A 15,900-nucleotide genomic window follows, 5' to 3' on the forward strand; every position below is an offset into this window, starting at 1 on the left:
CTGCAGGGGTGACAAAGAAAGAGACGCTAAAGCCGAACGTATGGAACACGGACCATGTGGCAGTGAATTAAACAGGTCAGGCTGGGTCGCCACCTCTTGGGAGCCTTCAGAATAAAACCAGCTGCAGCTCCCTGAGTGCTCTCATCAGCAGGTGTAAATGGGTGTCGGTGTTTTTGTGTCAATCTAGATCAGTTGGACTTGTGTCCACATTGACTGTGGAGGAATTACAACAGGTGGTGTTCTGATGTATTAACGCCAAAGAAGCCTCATCAATTTCCACCAGCAACAGAGTTATACTATTTTCTTCTGCCCAGGAATTGATTCTGCTTCTTCAGACAGTGTGTGTGTGTGTGTGTGTGTAGATGAATACTAAAAAAAGAGACAAGTCTTTCCTTTTTCTCCCTTCTCCCTTTGGAGATGTTATTCTGCTGGGCCCAATATTGAAACCAGTAGATGATTTTTTTACTTGTTTTGTGCTCAGAAATATTATTCTGTCTAAATTCTCGAGATCATTTTTAATCATTTCTGTCATTATCATAGCAACATCTTCAATGTGTTAGTTTCTCTTGATATAAAAATAAAACCTAGGACCTGATTTTCAGCTGCTATAAGTCTTATAAGCCCATGGATGTAAAGAGAGCTAACGGAATTTTCACCTATAGGGATACGTCTACACTGTGTGGCCATTTTGACATCCTGGTGACTCTTGTTCTACGACGGTTAAGGAATATCTCGAAATAGCACGTTATTTCAAAATTTGGCACTGTGCAGATGTGCCAAAGTTCAAAATAAGCTATTTTGAAATAAATTTGAAATAATTTGCACAGCGAAACTTGCGTATCTTATTTCGAGTTTAGGGTACGGTGTTCCATCTCCTTCCTCTTAAGAGTTTTTAAAAAGAAAGATCCTACAGTGAAAGAAGACGTTTAGTTTTTATCCCAGATGTTTTACTTAAAGGTTAATAAATGATAAGGAACTTCATAATCATGGCAATCATAATGAACAAACTGATTGAAACAAAAATGAGTAACAATACATATAGCATTTGCTTATCTTTACTACCTGCAAAATGCATCAGATAATAGTGAATTATCAGGCTATTATGTTAGACATGAAACATTTCCTAGCTCTCAGGGTGGTGAAACACTGGAATAAATTGCCTAGGGAGGTTGTGGAATCCCCATCTCTGGAGATATTCAAGAGCAGGTTGGACAGACACCTGTCAGGGTTGATCTAGACTGTGATTGGTCCTGCCATGAAGGCAGGGGACTGGACTCAATGACTCTCGAGTTCCCTTCCCATTCTAGTGTTCTATGATTCTATGAGCAAGGTGGAAACTGGGAATGAAAGGGTGAAGGGATTTGGGTTACACAGTCAGCATTCCCAGAAATGCATTCTCATGAAACCAGATACTGTGCCACAACGATACGACAATTCTCCTGGAAAGTCAACACACACGCACAAACACTTCTGTGCTCAAAGGGATGAACGTGAGACAATTAAAACGAGCCACCAAAGCAGCCTCTGGCAGCGCACGGTACAAAGAGCACAGCACAGAACCAAAGGGAATGTCATGGTCTAAACAGGGAACATTGGAGAAGAGGTGGAAATTCTTGGGCCTCCCTTAAAAACCTCTTTGGGGGAGTCTAAATGGACATCCCTGAGCACAACCACAAAAGGAAATTCAGAGCTGGCAGGAAAATGGAAGATCCATCTCAGGAGAAATTCCAATATTACAATTTTCATTTTCAACATGAATTGACGTGAAATTTGACAGAGAAAAAATCCTGAATTCTGAGTCAATGCGAAATCACGTGGGAAATAAAAACTGTCCCCAATATCAACGTTTTCTCATGGAAAACATCAGTGCTGACGAAACCTTCATTCAGGTGGGATTTGTTTGATTGATGTGTTGGCTGGTGCTGGGAAAAGCTCTTTATAAATGGAGACATTTACTCACCATGAGGAACAGGGGCCATACAGGTTCTGGTCACTGGGGGGTCAGTGATATTTTCATAGCTCTCCAGGGCATCTGGATGCTCCATGGATAGTCAGGAGAACATGAAAGGAACTAAAGAAATACACGTTAGCTGGAGGGAGGGATGAGGTACATTAAACACCTTTTCACTCTGGGGTGGCAGGTGAAGTCAACTCTCTGAGAAGGGATCGGACTTTGCCCACCCACCCGACTGTGTTCAAATCCAAAAAGAGGGCCCACATCAAGGAACAACATTTCTTTTTGGATTCAATGAGGAGGAGGAGGAGGTGGTTTGGGAGCAGAGGGGAGTAAGGATGAGAGGACAAGAGTAAAGAAACTACCCCTCCTCCACCCCCACCACAATAGCACGACCAACACAAACCCTGCTTAGACTCAAGACATGGGGGTGACCATGTGTGGGGCTTATCTATCACTTTGGGAGGCACTACAGTAATACGGGGCCACATCTTCAGATGATGTAATTTAGGATAAAACCTCTGAGTTCTAGCTCACAAGCTGACCCATGAATTGAATTGAGAATAATAGAGTCAGAGAACAATAGTTCAATTAATATACCAAGGAAGAGACTGTCCGGTCGATTTAGATAGATAGATAGATAGATAGATAGATAGATAGATAGATAGATAGATAGATAGATAGATAGATAGATAGATAGGAATACACATGGATGGATGGGTGAGGATATTCATGGATGGATGGATGAGAAAAGACACAGATACACACACATGCTCAAACTCACGCTAAGCTCCTCTGCCCATGCATGGGAAATTTAAATGAAGAAACCAGGGACCTGATCTCGCACCCACTGCCGCCAGGGCCATAACACCAGTGGACGTCCCGGGGAGGAGGCCTGTGAGCTTCAGTCGTTCATTGGCAGCCGACCGTGTGTCAGAGGAGAAGTCCTGTCACATCACTGATGGGGCTAAATGGGCTGAAGGAAAACGGGGGTTTATTTCACTCGCTGGCCTCTGGGATCAGGTCCCTACCGTCGGTTTTTTATAGTGTTCCTCGGAGGCAGAATATCGCTGCCTCAAACAGCAACAAAACAAAATTCCCCTGGTAGGTCATTTCATCGGCAGTTGCATCATCAACAACACAACATGTGTTTTCTAGACAACAAATGTAATGGGATTTCCAGACTGTGGTGAATAGGGTGATGCCATTTTCCTTTAGGAGACCAGGGACGTGATGTTCAAAGCACCACACAGCATCAGGGCCAGCTCCCAGATCTCATGGCTCAGACTCTGGGCCCCACTCTTGTCTCAGAGTCAGGCTAAGACGCCAGCCCGACCTGCTCTAACCATTACACCCCACTGCTCTGCCAGAGCTGGGAACAGAACACAGGAGTCCTCACTCCCAGGGCCTCCTGCCCTGCCCACAGGAACATTTCCCTCCACATGGGCCAGACCCACAGCCCAGAGCAGTCCAGGGGACGGGTCTCTTTCCACTCAGTTTGTTATATGCTGGGGCACCGAGAAGTCAGTCCTTCTCCATGATGGTCATCACCCCCCGCCTGGATCTCCAACTCTGTTCCTTCAGTCGTGTTCCTCTGTCTCTGTCCGAGCCTTTCTCCAGCTTTAGACTCTTTTGCTATGTACTGCCGCACATTTTCTGTTTCTCCTCGGTCACCTAATTTTTCTTCAGCACTTTATGCCCTTGACTTGACTTAACCAACACATTACTCATGTTCGCTTGCTAGAATCTAGTGCCTACAACTTCCTTCCTGCATTTGCAGGTCTTGGGTACAGTTACCGTGGGCTGCTCATTTCTCAGTTTTTCACAGAAGGGGGATATTTTATGTGTGTATCATTGCACATTTTTACCCCTTACCCACATCTCCAAACATGACACTAGCCTAGGGGGAGACGTAGATACTTTGGAGGGCAGGGAGAGGGTCCAGAGTGACCTAGACAAACTGGCAGATTGGGGCAAAAGAAATCAGATGAGGTTCAGCAAGGACAAGTGCAAAGTCCTGTACTTGGGAGGGAAGAATCCCAAGCATTGGTACAGGCTGGGGACTGACTGGATGAGTAGCAGTTCTGTAGCCAGACAGGAACCCCCTTGTAACATCCATTTTTGCTTGCCTGGAGCATACAGGGCACACAGAGCAGAAGGCCCAGGCTGTGTGACCGTGAATGGCTGTAAACAGAGATACGCCAATTGCTGACCAAGAGGCTGCCAAGGAGTGCCCTTGACTCAAACCCATATTGATACGAACACACATCCATCCGCGGGGGGAGGAATCTCTCGCCCAGTAAAAAAATGTCTAGTGCTCACAATTTAGTTATCTCTCTTGCAAGTGTAAATTAACTTGAAACTTGCTTGTAAGAACTGGCGCCACAAAACGGACCAGTAGAATTCGGCATCTTAGATAAGAAAGAGAATACGGGCCCCCAGGGGTATAAAGATAGGTCCAGCAGCGCATTTTCTCTGAGTGTCAATCTACCATCTATCTGCTGGTCGGGTTTGGTGTTTGATCTCCCGAGGTTCCAAGGGGACGCCCACCTCGTATTCGTCTTTCCTAGGAATTGAGAGACCGGCCCTGGCCTGACACGCTGGAGTCGAGAGGCACAGAAAGGGGTAAAAATTGTACCTGGATGTGGTCCTTTGTTTAAGTATATATATACATAGACTTAGAGCTCTTTAAAGATTAAGCTGTCACTTGGTACCATTATTTCTATTTTCTATCTTTATTTTCTTTGTAACCATTTTTTTAAAATCTGTATTTGTTAGCATTTAAGAAATAGAGCAATAGCCATTGTAACCATATGCTTTTATAAGTCTTTTAATAAACCTGTAACTGTTTAAGCTTTAACCTGACTCCTTCAGTTGCTGTAACAGAACCAAGCACAATTTAAAAGAACTTCAGCCGGTCATAAAAGGGACAGACATAGGGAGAGCTTGGGCGTTTGGATCTGTGTCACTCCCAGGTGACAAGATCCGTTGGGGCACCTTTCCAGCCTTTCCCAGGCTGCCCGCTGCGAAGGAACCCCTGTGTTCTAGCAGTTAAAATCTAAGGTGTAATAAGCTCTTTCTATATAACGGGGCGTCTGTTGGCCTGCTGGCCACCCTCTGCGACGGGACCCCGGTCCTAGCAGTAAAGACACGGACGTTAAACCTTTTCTCGGAAGCATACACACACACACTGCCCTGACCGTCGGCTGACAGAATTGGCGTAGTCGGCAGGATTGTGCTATTGGTTCAAATACAGCAGCATGAAGCCAGTCACGATTGACATGGATTTTAACTGTATAGAAAAGGAGTTTGCCCGAGAGGGATGGGGCAACCCTAAGTGGGATAAAGAGATGTTAAGGAAAGGCGCTTGCATCTGGCTGTTAAAGGGTGTGTGGCAAGCAGCCTGCTCTAGCTACTGGAACTTAGAAACAGAGCTGATAAAGGTGCAGAGAGAGAGATACAAACTCTGGGAGCAATGCCAGAACCTGGATACCCAGGTGTGAACCCTAAATAAGGACATGGAGCACCTTCAGGAACGGCTCCTCCTGAGGCTAGAGAGGGGAAGGAGAAAGTAATTAATGGAGAAAAATGAGCTTTTGGAGCTGGCTTTAAAACTTTGCTGGCTCAAACCCCCGCTCTCCCGCCTTCCACTGTAACCAAGATAATACAGTACCGCATTCCAGCCGAAGCTATGGCTCCGGTCTGTGAACTAATTAAAGATCTGGAAAAACGGGGAATCTTAATTTATACCTACTCCCCGTATAATTTGCTCAGGAAGCATGCTCGCTGGAAATGAGTCCCCCCCCATGAGGAAGCTCTGAGAGACAGCTGATAATGAGATACGCACTTATCAGTCTATGGGTCCGATTCACCTGAATGCCCCATTTCATTTGTACCTTACTGTGGGAAACACAGAGATGTCCTATGCCTTATGGCAAGAAGGAGAAACTGTACCCCGCCGCCCCATACAGTTTGGCTCGAAGTTATGGCAGAGGTCACAGTTAAATTACACGCTTTATGAAAAGTGCTTTTGACAGCCTACACAGCACTAAGGGAAACAGAGGAGCTAACCCAAGCTCAAGCCATAACACTTCACACTCCTCTCCCAATCATTAAGCCCATATTGGAAGGAAAGGAGTTGCCACCGGGAATAGCCCAAAGGAAAATGACTGTCCAAAGAATGAGCTCTATATACTGTCACTTTATTTTGTAGGTTTCAAATGAACTAGTTTTATTTTGTTTTGGATTATGTCCTCTTGCTTAAAATTGCAAACAGACAATGCACAAATTGGTTAGTGCTTCTGTTAGGCATTCAACTTTTAAGGTTAAATTTGCTCTCTAAGAAAACCAAGTTATTGTTTTAAGAAATTCAAACTCTGAAACTTCATTGTGTCTATGTTCAAGGCTGAGTTGATAACACTTTTAGCTTGCTCTCAGATCCAAGGTTGTAAGTGGGTGCAGACTGCCTGTCTGTTCTGAAGAGGTTTGAAACCAACTGTCCCTCATAAGTAAGCCTGTAACATTGTACATATGATTCTTTTCAGGAAAATAAAAGCTTTTTGCTTGCAGGAACAGTAACTGGCCAACCAACACCTTGTGCTAAGGAAAAGCACTATAGCTTTACACATTAAGCCTGATCTGTGGTACAAGAGGGAAACTGAGGCATGCCACTGTTGGGGAAGGCTAGCAACTCTAGAGGTAATTCGAGGGAGTGGAAGGTCACGAGTACCGATGAAGCGCCCTTGTTCTCGTAAAGTTATAGCTCACTCGCCCATGGAAGTGGTAAGGAACTAGCTGTAACCGATTCCCCTAGCAGATCTTAGGCAGTATTTTAAGTTATAATAGACCACCCCGACGGGGGTAGAAATGTTTTCTTGTCTTTCAGATCATCAGAAAGCGCTGGTGCCAGCTGAAGAAAAACAACAAACAACAACGACAAAAAACCATGGTTCTGTGTCATGACACAATAAGTTTGTGTTCTGTCCAAGTTTGTCTTGTGTGTCTTAATTGTAACACGAATTAAAAATATTGTTGTGTGTAAGATATTGTTTTAATGAAAGGATACTCTGAGTAAAGCAGAAGCATGAATTTAAACCAACAAAATTAATAATTGGGCCCAATCAATTGGCAACTGTAAACTTAGTCAATTGGCAACTTTAAACTTTAGTGAAAGGATGATAGTTTAGTAATTGTTTAGGCTAGGAGAATGTTAACAATGTCTCCACAGGTGAATAAAGAAGAAACTGGAAAGAAGCAAGGAGTGCATCACGTGAACAGAAAAACTGGGAGTGAGGTACCAGCCCTCTCCCCCACCAGATTAGTTTTGCTTTAATAGCTCTAGAGCGCCAGAGATAATAAGAAATCTATAAGAAACAACACAGGCAAGTGGGACATCAGCATATTTAAGTAAAGATGCCCACAACAATGAGGAAACTAGTAACCTCACCATTGCAATAACAGCTACTTGCCCTGCTACTCACTGGTGCCTGATGCCTTAAAAGGCCTCAAGAATTATAGAATTGCATGAGTTATCAGTTAAACATCTGTGAACCATGCTTGGTCCTATAAGAAGAAACAGTGACTCTAGTCAACGTAACCTCCTTCAAGTCACATATATAGAACAAATACACGCTAATGGCAATGAGAATACACGGCCTTGGGCCGCCCCTCATTCACACAGAATCATTTTGTTTATTGTAACAACATGAACACTACGAGGACAAAGAATACACAGTCCTCTGAGTTAAAGTTTGTGTAGAATTTTGTGGGAAAGAAGCTAAACACTGACATCAGGCCACTGAAGTTGGACCTACTGACTCCCACTGGGGCTTACCACTTAAAGCCCAGACAAGGTAACCCCTGAGGCATGGCTGTCATTTGTTAAACAATGGCCATTGCTAACTTGCTTTTATTTAGATATTATTAACCAAGACCTTGAGGACAAAATAAAAGCCTCCTAATTGTGAATTGTGCCCTGAACAGACCCCTGTCCCAGAACCAGGACAACTGTCACTAGTCCTTACCTTAGTGATGTTCCACACTGGTATAGACCAGCTGTGTGCTAGACTGGCTAATCAAATTGGCAAGTGCCTAATTAGGCAACGACGGGGCTTAACAGATACAATCGCAGATTAGTTTGAGCCTGGAAACTCTGTCAGCAACACTTATGCCATAGCCCAGAAATTGTATAGAATACAGGCTGGTAGATGCAGTAATATCCAGTGCCTGTAAAGGCCTACACACCAGCCAAGCCAACCAAGTGATCCTAGATAGTTTGAAGGATCTGTCCAGCTCTGTGTCCACTTCACTAGATCTAACCAGATATTTGGACCAGAGACTGATTAGATTGTTAATTAATGGAACTAAATTAAATTAGGAAGCCAGTATTGAAGAATAGGATAGCTTTGACCACCCAGCCCTTATGGTGGTGAGTCCCCATCTCCCCCGTGCCTACCCATGGGAGTGGGGAAGTAAAGAATCCATGAGGACCCAAAGGCCCATAGATGGCAAATAAGAAAACAGATTAGATACTGTGGTGCAAAGATTAAACAATCGGCAGACCCCTACGGGCAGTCCGATCAGTAAGAGATTTCTTCCCTACAGGGAGAACCTCTCCTAGCCACACTGTGCCACTCAAAGATTCTAAATATGCACCTGAAGACACTGTAGTAATCAAACACCCCAGTTTAAGAATGCAAACCTACGTACTGCACTCCTACAAGGGAAAAGGAGTCTGGACCACTGCAGATGCTGGGCTAACACCAATAACCACTACTGAGGCTTGGATTGTATCCAAGACCGGCAAACTTTTTTGTTTTATTACAGGAAACTGAGGCAATGGCCCTGAACAGTGCTCCAGTGGGATGTATCCCTCCCAGCGCTGGTGTGGATCCAGGAAACCATCATGAACTTTTTGTATATATACGGCTTGCTGTTGCAGTGCTTGCAATCGCTGTTGTTATAGACTGAACTATAGAAAAAGAAACCTAAGCTGAAGCAAGACATGGTACTCCAACTCGCCATGGTCTTCTTCCTCATCCCAACTGCTACTGCTGTACCAGAACACCTTACTTAACTCCTCTACTGGACTGAGAATCGAGTTTGTCCCTCTCAGCCCAAAACAACTGATGGAACAAGAGTGACATCTTCCAATGGAGACCGGTATGGTTCGATAACAGCGACCACCGCAATCCTCAAAATAACTTTGGGGGGAGGCAAAGGAAGTGGCAATGGATGGTATAGGGTAAGACATGCTGTAACTAAGAATGTAAACATCTCATGGCTAAATTGTTTAGCCCAAGAGCTAGAATTTTCCCTAACTCCATTTTTTTTACACTCTGTTATAACCACTGCTCTAACCACTGTAATTTTTGTAATCATTTTCTGCATAGCTCTATGTATTGTGCAATGCCTAGTTAAAGCAGCTACCTTTTTTGTGCACATTCGATATACAGCACTAGGAAAGGACCCTAGCCAATTCCTAGATCCTGAACCTTCTATTCCGGCCATCGGGCACTTCTAGATTCCCCCAAGGTGGGCAAGAGGTGCTGGTATCACCGCCATCTTGTATCCTGGGATGTGGTGTGTCGTATCAGGGGGTGGAATGTAGCCAGACAGGAACCCCCTTGTAACATCCATTTTTGCTTGCCTGGAGCATACAGGGCACACAGAGCAGAAGGCCCAGGCTGTGTGACCGTGAATGGCTGTAAACAGAGATACGCCAATTGCTGACCAAGAGGCTGCCAAGGAGTGCCCTTGACTCAAACCCATATTGATACGAACACACATCCATCCGCGGGGGGAGGAATCTCTCGCCCAGTAAAAAAATGTCTAGTGCTCACAATTTAGTTATCTCTCTTGCAAGTGTAAATTAACTTGAAACTTGCTTGTAAGAACTGGCGCCACAAAACGGACCAGTAGAATTCGGCATCTTAGATAAGAAAGAGAATACGGGCCCCCAGGGGTATAAAGATAGGTCCAGCAGCGCATTTTCTCTGAGTGTCAATCTACCATCTATCTGCTGGTCGGGTTTGGTGTTTGATCTCCCGAGGTTCCAAGGGGACGCCCACCTCGTATTCGTCTTTCCTAGGAATTGAGAGACCGGCCCTGGCCTGACACGCTGGAGTCGAGAGGCACAGAAAGGGGTAAAAATTGTACCTGGATGTGGTCCTTTGTTTAAGTATATATATACATAGACTTAGAGCTCTTTAAAGATTAAGCTGTCACTTGGTACCATTATTTCTATTTTCTATCTTTATTTTCTTTGTAACCATTTTTTAAAATCTGTATTTGTTAGCATTTAAGAAATAGAGCAATAGCCATTGTAACCATATGCTTTTATAAGTCTTTTAATAAACCTGTAACTGTTTAAGCTTTAACCTGACTCCTTCAGTTGCTGTAACAGAACCAAGCACAATTTAAAAGAACTTCAGCCGGTCATAAAAGGGACAGACATAGGGAGAGCTTGGGCGTTTGGATCTGTGTCACTCCCAGGTGACAAGATCCGTTGGGGCACCTTTCCAGCCTTTCCCAGGCTGCCCGCTGCGAAGGAACCCCTGTGTTCTAGCAGTTAAAATCTAAGGTGTAATAAGCTCTTTCTATATAACGGGGCGTCTGTTGGCCTGCTGGCCACCCTCTGCGACGGGACCCCGGTCCTAGCAGTAAAGACACGGACGTTAAACCTTTTCTCGGAAGCATACACACACACACTGCCCTGACCGTCGGCTGACAAGTTCTGCAGAAAAGGCCCTGGGGTTACAGTGGATGTGAAGCTGGATATGAGTAAGGCAGGGCGCCCTTGTAGTCAAAAAGGCTAATGGCATTTTGGGGTGCATTAGGAGGAGCATTGCATGCAGATTCAGAGAAGTGATTACTCCCCTTTATTCAGCTCTGGTGAGGCCACATCTGGACATGGGCGTATGGGAGAGGGACCAGCAGAGGGCAACCAACATGATTCAGGGGTTGGAGCACACAACCTACAAGAAGCGGCTGAGGGATTTGGGCTTGTTTAGTCTGCAGAAGCGAAGAGTGAGGGGGGATTTGAGCGCAGCCTTCAACTTCCTGAAGGGGGGTTCCAAAGAGGATAAAGAAAGGCTGTTCTCAGTGGTGACAGATGGCAGAACAAGGAGCAATGGTCTCAAGTTGCTGTGGGGGAGGTCTACGTTGTATATTAGGAAAAACTATTTTTCTCGGGGCGGGAGGGAGGTGAAGCACTGGGATGGGTTTCCTAGGGAGGAGGTGGAATCTCCATCCCTAGAGGTGTTGAAGTCTTGGCTTGACAAAGCCCTGGCTGGGATGGCTGAGTTGGGGTTGGTCCTGCTTTGGCAGGGAGTTGGACTCAATGCCTCTGACTGAATTCTAGGGAAATTTGGGGAAAGGAGTCAGAGGGTATGTCTACACTAGCTCATTAATTCAAGCTAGGTAGGCAAATGAGGTGACCAGAGTTGAAAATGAAGCCTGGGATTTAAATATCCCGGCCTTTATTTGCATGTTCCCAACCAGTCGCCATTTTGAAATTTCACTAGCCCGAACTCATTGCCGCGTGGCTACAGGCGACAGTGAAACGTTAATTCGAACTAAATCCTTAGTTCGAATTAACTGTTACTCCTCATTCCACGCCTATACTTAGGTGGCCATATAGGTAGGTAAGCAAAGTGAACAGTATTTCTCAAATGAAGATGAGACTAGAGTCTACATATATATTTTAGAGAGCTGTGCAAGTGTCTGTTTGCGAATCCGTCCATTTGTGAGTCAGCATGGTCAAGAACTCCTTAAAAACCAGTAAGAGCCAGAACTTCACCTGATGTAAAAGTGCATAATCACCCTGATGAGAAGCTCGTAACCTGGCCAATTCTTAATAAATTGACTGAATTCAGAATGAGCAATTCAGAGACCAACAGATTGATCAATAGGTACCTGGTGAGGTGAATTTGACAAAATAGGATGGACAGAGAGACCGAGAGAGAGGGAAAGAGAGAGAGGTATGTGAACCCCCCCCCCAGAGCTCGTGTGTTTGCTCAGGTTCTCTGCCCATGTACGGAAAAATCAAATGATTAACCCTTTGACAAGAACTTGCTTCAATTGCAGACTTGGCAAAACACCCAGAAACTTCACTGGAAGAACAGTTGGTGGCTTAAGTCATTCATTCATAGCCTACCTTGTCTGAGAAGAGTCGTTCCATCAGCTCGCTGCAGGAGCTGGATGTGTTGAAGGGAATGGAGGGGTTTTTATTTCACTCACTGGCTTCTGGGACCAAGTCCTTGATGGAAATTTTGTATCATATTCCTCGGAGGAAGAACAGCCCTGCTTGGAATGGCAACAAAACAACAGTCACTAGCTCCATCATTTCTCGGGAAATTGTGTCAGCATCGCAATTATCATGTGTGTTTTCCAGATGGAAACTGGAGTGGGATTTACTAACTCCTGGAAAGTGTGTGACACTTTTTGTTTCTTTAGAAGTAGGAATGATCTGCCCCAGGCAACACAACACACAGAGGCCAGGGCAGAGGCGGAAACAACCCCCAGGGCTCATGGCTTCCCGATGCTCAAAGTCTGGCCCCACTCTTGTCCTAGAGCCATGCTGAAAACCCAGGAGGTCCCACCTGCTCTAACCACTACACCCCACTCCCCTGCCAGAGTCCCTGCCCCCCGGCACCAACCTCCTGCCATGACTCCTGCACAGCCCACTCCCGGTCAGTATCTTAGATGCCTATATACAAATGCGAGAAGTATGGGTAATAAGCAAGAAGAACTGGAATTGCTAACCAATAAATACAACTATGATATCATTGGTATTACAGAAACCTGGTGGGATGGGACGCATGATTGGAATATTGGTATGGAAGGGTACGGCTTGCTCAGGAAGGACAGACAGGGAAAAAAGGGAGGAGGGGTTGCCTTGTATATTAAAAATGTACACACTTGGACTGAAGTGGAGATGAACGTAGGAGATAGCTGTGTAGAGAGTCTCTGGGTTAAGCTAAAAGGGGTAAAAAACGAAGGTGATATCATGCTAGGAGTCTACTACAGGCCACCTAGCCAGGTGGAAGAGGTGGATGAGGCCTTTTTTAAACAATTAACAAAACTATCCAAAGCCCAAGATTTGGTGGTGATGGGAGACTTCAACTATCCAGACATATGTTGGGAAACTAACACAGCGAGGCACAGGCTATCCAATAAGTTTCTGGACTGCATTGGAGACAACTTTCTGTTTCAGAAGGTTGAAAAAGCTACCAGAGGAGAAGCTGTTCTGGATTTGGTTTTAACAAATAGGGAGGAACTAGTTGAGAACTTGAAAGTGGAAGACAGTATAGGGGACAGTGATCACGAAATAATAGAGTTCATGATCTTAAGGAAAGGTAGAAGGGAGACCAGCACAATTGAGGTTATGGATTTCAGGAAGGCAGATTTTGATAAGCTCAGAGAACTTGTAGGTAAGGTCCCATGGGAAGCAAGACTGAAGGGAAAAACAACTGAGGAGAGTTGGAAGTATTTCAAAGGGACGTTGTTAAGGGCCCAAAAGCAAACAATTCCGCTGTGTAGGAAAGATAGAAAATATGGCAAAAGACCAGCTTGGCTTAACAAGGAGATCTTGCATGATCTCAAAATAAAAAAGGAGTCCTATAAAAAATGGAAACTAGGACAACTAACAAAGGATGAATATAGGCAAGCAACACGGGAATGCAGGGGCAAGATTAGAAAGGCAAAGGCACAAAATGAGATCAAACTAGCTACAGGCATAAAGGGAAACAAGAAGACCTTTTATAAATACATTAAAAGCAAGAGGAAGACCAAGGACAGGGTAGGCCCACTGCTTAGTGAGGAGGGAGAAGCAGTAACAGGGAACTTGGAAATGGCGGAGATGCTCAATGACTTCTTTGTTTCGGTCTTCACCGAGAAGTCTGGAGGTGTGCCTAACGTAGTGAATACAAGCAGAGAGAGGGTAAGTTTAGAAGATAGGATACACAAAGAACAAGTTAAAAATCACTTAGGAAAGTTAGATGTCAGCAAGTCACCAGGTCCTGATGAAATGCATCCCAGGATACTCAAGGAGCTGATAGAGGAGGTATCTGAGCCTTTAGCTATGATCTTTGAAAAATCATGGCAGACAGGGGAGATTCCAGAAGACTGGAAAAGGGCAAATATTGTGCCCATCTATAAAAAGGGGAATAAGAACAACCCAGGAAATTATAGACCGGTCAGTTTAACGTCTGTCCCAGGGAAGATAATGGAGCAGGTAATTAAGGAAATCGTATGCAAACACTTGGAAAGTAATAAAGTGATAGGGAATAGCCAGCATGGGTTTGTGAAGAACAAGTCATGCCAAACTAATCTGATAGCTTTCTTTGATAAGATAACGAGCCTTGTGGATAAGGGAGAAGCGGTGGATGTCATATACCTAGACTTTAGTAAGGCATTTGATACGGTCTCGCATGATATTCTTATTGATAAACTAGGCAAATATAACTTAGATAGGGCCACGATAAGGTGGGTGCATAATTGGCTGGATAACCGTAGTCAGAGAGTTGTTGTTAACGGTTCTAAATCCTGCTGGAAAGGGATAACAAGTGGAGTTCCTCAAGGGTCTGTTTTGGGACCCGTACTATTCAATATCTTCATCAATGATGTAGATATTGGGATAGAGAGTACTCTTATTAAGTTTGCAGATGATACCAAACTGGGTGGGGTTGCGACTTCTTTGGAGGATAGGGACATAATTCAAAATGACCTTAGCAAGTTAGAGAAATGGTCAGAGGTAAACAGGATGAGGTTTAATAAAGAGAAATGCAAAGTGCTCCACTTAGGAAGGAACAATCAGTTCCATACATACAAGATGGGAAGCGACTGTCTAGGAAGGAGCATGGCGGAAAGGGATCTAGGGGTCATAGTGGACCACAAGTTGAATATGAGTCAACAGTGTGATGCTGTTGCAAAAAAAGCAAATATGATTCTAGGTTGTATCAACAGGTGTGTTGTAAGCAAAACTCGTGAAGTCATTCTGCCGCTCTACTCTGCACTAGTTAGGCCTCAGCTGGAGTACTGTGTCCAGTTCTGGGCGCCACATTTCAAGAAAGATGTGGAGAAATTGGAAAGGGTACAGAGAAGAGCGACAAGAATGATTAAAGGTCTAGAGAACATGACCTATGAAGCCAGGCTTCATGAACTGGGCTTGTTTAGTTTGGAAAAAAGAAGATTAAGGGGGGACATGATAGCGGTTTTCAAATATCTAAAAGGGTGTCACAAGGAGGAAGGCGAAAATTTGTTCCTCTTGGTTTCTGAGGACAGGACAAGGAGTAATGGGCTTAAAGTGCAGCAGGGGAGGTTTAGATTGGACATTAGGAAAAAATTCCTAACTGTCAGGGTGGTCAAATATTGGAATAAATTGCCAAGGGAGGTGGTGGAATCTCCCTCTCTGGAGATATTTAAGAACAGGTTAGATAGACATCTGTCAGGGATGGTGTAGGTGGAGCTTGGTCCTGCCTTGAGGGCGGGGGGCTGGACTCGATGACCTCTCGAGGTCCCTTCCAGTCCTATTATTCTATGATTCTATGATTCTATGATCCTGATCACTCTCCCAATCTCCTGCCAAGCCCCCCTCCCACCTCTCAGCCCCCTGCCCTGACTCCTGCACTGTGGCCGAGGGCCGGGGGGAGTTGAGGTAAGGGGGCAGGGTGGAGAGCCTCATCTGCAGCTGGCCACTGTTTTCTTGCGGCAACTGCCCCCAAGGGTCGCTCTGCAGTGTCGCTGCTCCCAGTGGTGAGTCCATGATATGGCACCTCCTCTCTGTGCCCCTCCTTTGCCATGTTTTGGAAACCCATCCCATTCCAGGCACTTCCCATTGTCCTGATGCAACCAACCCCTGACCTTGGTTTAAGTTACGGTGAGAGGAAGCTGCCTCCCACAATTGGTGGCCCTCGCTCTTACTCATAGACTTTAAGGTCAGAAGG

This window comes from Pelodiscus sinensis, chromosome 30, assembly GCF_052426305.1.
Source record: "Pelodiscus sinensis isolate ZL-2025 chromosome 30, ASM5242630v1, whole genome shotgun sequence".
NCBI lineage: Eukaryota > Metazoa > Chordata > Testudines > Trionychidae > Pelodiscus > Pelodiscus sinensis.